General features: G+C 49.0%; 1 long non-coding RNA gene across 1 annotated transcript in view; it reads right to left on the bottom strand.

Annotated features, from left to right (window-relative positions):
* Window positions 1–3,670: 3,670 nt before the first annotated feature.
* The window catches only part of LOC119362215, a 4,467-nt gene continuing 2,201 nt past the window's right edge, over window positions 3,671–5,936 (bottom strand). Inside the window, exons 5-7 of the long non-coding RNA XR_005173201.1 lie at window positions 5,398–5,462; window positions 4,107–5,317; window positions 3,671–4,003 (exon numbers count right to left, since the gene is read on the bottom strand). This is a non-coding gene — a long non-coding RNA (uncharacterized LOC119362215). The remainder of the gene's footprint in view (window positions 4,004–4,106; window positions 5,318–5,397; window positions 5,463–5,936) is intronic.

Raw genomic sequence — 5,936 nt, forward strand, 5'->3', positions numbered from 1 at the left:
GACCAGGCAATAGTTAGAGGAGACCTTTGTGCCAGTTATGATGGGAAATGCATGAGTAGAACTCAAAGTTGCTTGCCCAAGTCGTATTAACCAAACGAGTTAAGGTCTGTTTATATGTTTGAAAAGAGGCAAACGGACCAATGTGATGACCAAATCCCTGTTGTTACACCATCGTCTCATTATTAAAGCCGTTCTACCTCTCCATTTTCCTAAGTTTAGAGCATCTCCAGCCGTTGGCCCCCCAGAGGGCGCTTAAAATCGCCGCTTGAGGGTGACCCGGCGCAAAAAATGGGCCTGGGGCGAGTTGGCCCCCAGCCGCCGCCGCCAGGGCCGGCCCCAGGCGCGGAAAAAAACTATGTAGCAAATTTCGGCTAAAACACGTCAAATTTCGGCAAACTTGGGCTTATATTCGCCGATTTAAGTCGAGTAGTCGTCATTACATGTAAAAACTAATCAAAAAAAACTTGTTGAAGGCCGAGAAGTCGCCGTCGTCGGCCTTCTCCTCCTTGACTCGGGCGCCCCTGCTGGACCCCTCCTCGGCTGGTGGCGGCGGCGGCGGCGCGTCGTCGTCGTCGTCGCTGTCGTCGATGATGACGACTCCTCCTTCGTCGCAGCCTCGGCGGCGCTGCGCGAAGCGCCGCAGGGCGGCGCACTGGCGCTCCCTCGCCATCTTCAGGGAGTCCTGGCGTGCCCATTCGGGGGCCGCGTCGTCGTCGAGCTCGACCTCGCCGTGCTCCGCCTTCACCGGTGCCGGCCCCGGCTCCGTCTTCACCGGGGCCAGCCCCGGCTCCGGCTCCGTCTTCACCGGGGCCAGCCCCGGCTCCGTCTTCACCGGCGCGAGACCCGGCTCCGTCTTCGGCTTGACGAAGCGCGGGGAAGGAGCCGACGAGGACGCGCGCTAGCCGCCCTCGCTGATGACGATGCCGGCGCTGCGAGTGCGCCGGCCGAGCGGCGTCTCCGCCGCGGGCTCGGCCTTGACGCCGAGCAGCGTCGGAGTGCCGGAGGATTGGAAGGAAGAGAGCGACGAGGAAGAAGAGGAGGAGGAGCCGAACCTCCTTGGCGCCCACTGCCCGTCGCGTTGGCGGTGCGCCGGGGCAACCGGGGGGTACGCCAACGGTGGGTTGTTGTCGCCCTCGAGGTGCGTCAGCACACCCTCAAGCGTGCGGTCGGGGACGCCCCACCACAAGTGGCGCCCCTCGCTGTTCTTGATGCCGCCGACCACCGGCGCCCCGTTGGTGGACGCCAGCCGCTGCTGCTGGCGGCGCTCGAAGTACGCCGCCCATGCCGTGTGGTTGTCGGCGGCGTACTGGGGCAGGGAGAGCTTGGCGTCGGTGAGGGAGGCGCGCGCGATCTCGACCTCGTCGGCGAAGTAGGATGGCTTGGCGACGGTGTCGGGCAACGGGGGAATGGGCACTCTCCCATTGCTGAGCCTCCAACCCGTCGGCCCGGCGCGCATGTCCGGCGGCGCCGGGATGTTCGCCTGGAACAGGAGCCAGGACTCCTGTTCGTGGAGCGAACGGCGGCCGAAGCCGTTGGCCGCCGCCTCGTCTCCGGGGAAACGCTCGGCCATCGGGGAGATGGAGTGGCCGAGGAGAAGAGATCGGCGGGGAGAGAAGAGCTCGGCGGCGGCGCTCGGGAGAGGTGGAGAGGTGGCACTCATCACAGGCGAGCGAGGCCATATATAGCCGCGCCGCGTCCGTGTGTACGCGTTCGAGGGAGGGGAGGCGTCGGCGCGCCGCCCCGTGACACGCCGCCTGTGAGGAATCAATGGTAAAGCTGACCGGCGGCAGCCTTGCAATTGATTCCCTGCGGGAAACTGAGGCGTCGGGAGAAGACGAGGCGGGCGGTGTCGCTGACGCGGCTGGCCCACGGCGCTTTCGCGCCAAAAACGATTCGACCGGCGCCCCCGAGCGCCCCCAGCGCGCCAGGTTCGGGTTGGCTCCGCCGGCGCCAATTTCGGCCCGAGCCGGCGAAAAATGGGCCCCTGAGGGCGCGACGGGGCCGATTTTTTGGCGCCGGCGGCCGAAAAATCGCCTGGGGGGCCTTGTTGGCGGCGTGGCTGGAGATGCTCTTAGTCGTCACCAAAGTCTTCTTCATGCTGCCGCCACGACCCACTCCTCTATGTTGTCTGGTGGTTCATGGTATCAAGAGGAGTGGGGACCCATTACTTTCGTTTTTTCTTAGATTGAATAAGTTCATGTTTCCTTTTTTCAGGGGAATAAGTTCATGTTCCCTTGTGCTTTTTTTTTTGGTTTCCCTAGCGGTCGGCTCCTCTACAGTTCAGTTGTTACTGTATGGGTGCTGTAGGCTCTAATATCAACCGTCCACTCTAATATAATGGATCTCCTTTCTTTCACTTAATTCTCTTATTAAATCGCAAAAAACACCACCCTGGACTAGAGACGCGACGGCGGTCATAAGCTCCCTGCGCCGGCCAGTTCGATGAAATCGGGGCACACGGCGCCGGTACCGTCGTATGTCCAGAGCTTGCGAACCTGCAAACAACGCGGCGCGCTGCTACCGAAACAAGATACCGTCATCATACCTGCAGCATTTGTTAGATCAATGCCAAGTAATTCATGCATCGACCAAGTAATTCTTGCATCGAGACATGTATTCATCCTCCACTTGTTAACCAGCTAGCTTTCTTCTCCATGGTAGCCCCAGACAACAATCGTAGGGCTACAAGAACTCAAGATGGTTTCCTTGAGAAACTTATGCTCCATTCATGCAGGCCATTTACAAGGCCGGCGAGCTCCTTGCCTCCGGCCGCGGCGGCGCCGGCGCCGCCGTGCGTTTCCGTTTCACATGCACGCTGACAGCTAAGCTGGCCGGCGCGACCAGCCGGAGGACTGCCGTTCTTCCGGCGTCGTTACAATTTTTGTTTTTGATTAATAACATAATTAAGGCAGATGAAAGAGAGCCTTTGGATTGAAACCAACGGTGGATTGTGAGAGCAACAGCATGCGTACAGTAATAATATTACTGTAGAGGAGCCCAACCCGTTGGAATGAGATTTTTTCAACCTTTCTCTAGCTCGATGACGTCCGATCTAGCAATGAGAAATGGCCCATAGCGAACGGTGTACAATCAAAAGTAAGATGGCCTTTGGGTGTCTTTCCATTGTATTTCTTTTGTTGTTTTCTTGATAATATCCAGTTCTAAGATGGCCTTTGGGTGACTTTTCTAAAAATGAAAAAAGGCATTTGCAATTGTTGACTCGAGCTACTCTCATACTCTGTGCTTTTTTAAAGGGCTATATACATGGTGCGAAAAACACTCCTCTGCTTGGTAAATACTCCTAAGACTTAACCTCTGTACATTTTGTTATCCAATGAATGTGCTTTTGTTTCTTTTTTTGCAACGCCCTAGTATATACTTCTTGTTTAAGAAGAGAAGAAAAGCAGCTTGCCAAACATCGAATGTCTAACTGTGCTAAACTAATTGAGATTATTGCAGTATCGTATCTAAGAGCTTGATAGCAACAGATGTCATAAAATAAAATAGGCACCATGTGTAGCCATACAAGTATAATCGTAGTTTCACAGGCAGGGCAACATCCATTGTGTTATAAAGTTAAAATTTTAAACATGACAAGCCAAACTGCAAAGAATTGAACATGGAAAAAATATAATGAACTTCAAAGGTATAGAAGAAAAGGTTGGCAGAATTAAGACCAAGGGCTCTATCTTGTATTCTTGTTCAGAAAACTTCACTAGTATCATTAGTTAACAAAACACACCCGCATCTAATCGAATGGTTTTCTTGATAGTGTCCAAAGAGGACTCAAGTACTCCCTCCGTTCGGAATTACTCGTCCTAGAAATGAATGTATCTAAATGTATTTTAATTGTAGATACATCCATTTTTATCCACTTTTGTGACAAGTAATTCCGAAAGGACTCAAGTACAATAGTAGTAGAAAAAGATCTCTGGACTCAAGTGAAAGAGCTCCACGCAAAGAGCCATGCCCCATGTCGTCTCCAGTTGACCGCCTGCCCAGCCTACATGTTCACAAACAAAGCTGTCAGAGATACTAACACTAGTATATTCCATATGTAAATCAGGCATTACATGAAAAACAGATTGTTGTAGCAGTAACGGTACCAAACATGAATAGATGCATTCAGGTTTCAATCCAGCGTGATCAGTATACATCATTTTCAGAGGAAATGTACTTTTATTCTGTTTCCAAAACAGCCTTTTCTATGCTTGTACCAAGCAATGCAGCTAAACATGTGGTAGTTCTTTGGGGGCAGACCGGCGAAACAGAAACCTTTCATTCTGAGGAACAACAGGAACAGAGACCCACTTGATGCAGACAAAAAAGATCATCGAATAAATGGCAGGCATTATGGTCAGGAAAAGACCAAAGATCATTAAATCCACCAAAAGCTTTTGCTTAACCTCAGTTCCGTACTTCAACTTGATCTCATATTTCCTCAGGTACATTGTCAAATACAGTACAGCCGCGAATACCAAAAGAACCCAACTACCATCTGGTACACTCCCCAAACCTGAAGAAAAGAAAATTTGCTCCAGGCACAGGGGGTGAGAAAGTATATAACGACAATGATGTTGGCCTGCCATAGCAGAAGCATTATGATGGTCACCAATATTGTAGTGATCGTCATGACCCCAAGTTCAGCTATGCTTGTAGTAAATACTGGGCATTAGAAAGATCATGTGGCGGTAGTGGTGATAATTCGAATGAAAGAGAGGAATCATATATATAACAAATCAGTGATTGGATGACTTAGGACATTGCTTTTCATTCAAAATAACATATGTTCAAATATTATGTATGTTTCCAGATCCAAGTCAAATAGTGGGATCAGCGGTTGTAAGGAGACTAAACAGTACCATGCAAGTCCATCAAGATGGAGAAGGCAACTGTACTCTCAAAAAAAAGATGGAGAAGGCAACCTAGCACAAAGAAATATTGAACCGACAACTGTTCTCAACAACCGAATTCAATTTATATGATATAGGCACATACTGAACAGATCCACTTGTAGCAATTTCAACACTATGTATATCCTGAGAAACACGGTAAAATCCGCATGGATGGAGTAAATTATTACAAGTTTGTTGCATAAATCGTTAGACATAGTAAAAAGAAGCTTAGTGCACTATAATATTAAAAATTATTTCATAATGTGTGAAAACATTGCATGGCAATAAACATATAAGATTTGAAATAGTACTCAGGATAGACAGAAGACCTTCTCATTTTCAGTCAAGTTCTTCACAAAAACTGCAGGTTGCCCTGGGTAACCCAGTAGAAGGCATGGAAGAACAAGACATGCAAAGTTAAGCTGCAACATATGGGCAATAGTAAGTTCTCAACTAGGTGTTGGAAGTGCAAGATGGAGCCCTCAACAGTACAAAAGACTACCTGAACTGATAGACTAGTTGAACTGATCTAACAGAGTAGCAAATCAGCAAACATTACCTCGGATCCTGCAGAAAAACCAACCTTGTAAATATCTATGCTACAAACTTTTAACAATGTACTCAATGCTCAAGATCTATTTACTTCTAACCTAAGGTAAGTAAATGTAGAATGACATATATTATGTATTGCAAAGGCTAATATCGTTCATATTGTACATTGGGTGATGAGATGTCTATAAAGTCCACACTATTTGTAGGGTCTCAGCAACACAACATTAGAGATGATTCTTACATTTTTCTAGGTGATGATTATTTCCAGTAATATCCTCTTACAGAATTTGCATTAATTTGGGTTCAAGATTACCCTCTCTTTACATACTTTACTAACGCAGAAACCATAGTACTGATTGTTAAATGGATAGTAAATCCAAAATCACCTGAGCGTCATTTGCTTGCCCTGATGTTTGACCTCTCATCTTAAGTTGAAGTAGCTTTAACTATTAACTAAGTGGCCTGTGAATGTACTGGATGCTGACTCAA

This window comes from Triticum dicoccoides, chromosome 2B, assembly GCF_002162155.2.
Source record: "Triticum dicoccoides isolate Atlit2015 ecotype Zavitan chromosome 2B, WEW_v2.0, whole genome shotgun sequence".
NCBI lineage: Eukaryota > Viridiplantae > Streptophyta > Magnoliopsida > Poales > Poaceae > Triticum > Triticum dicoccoides.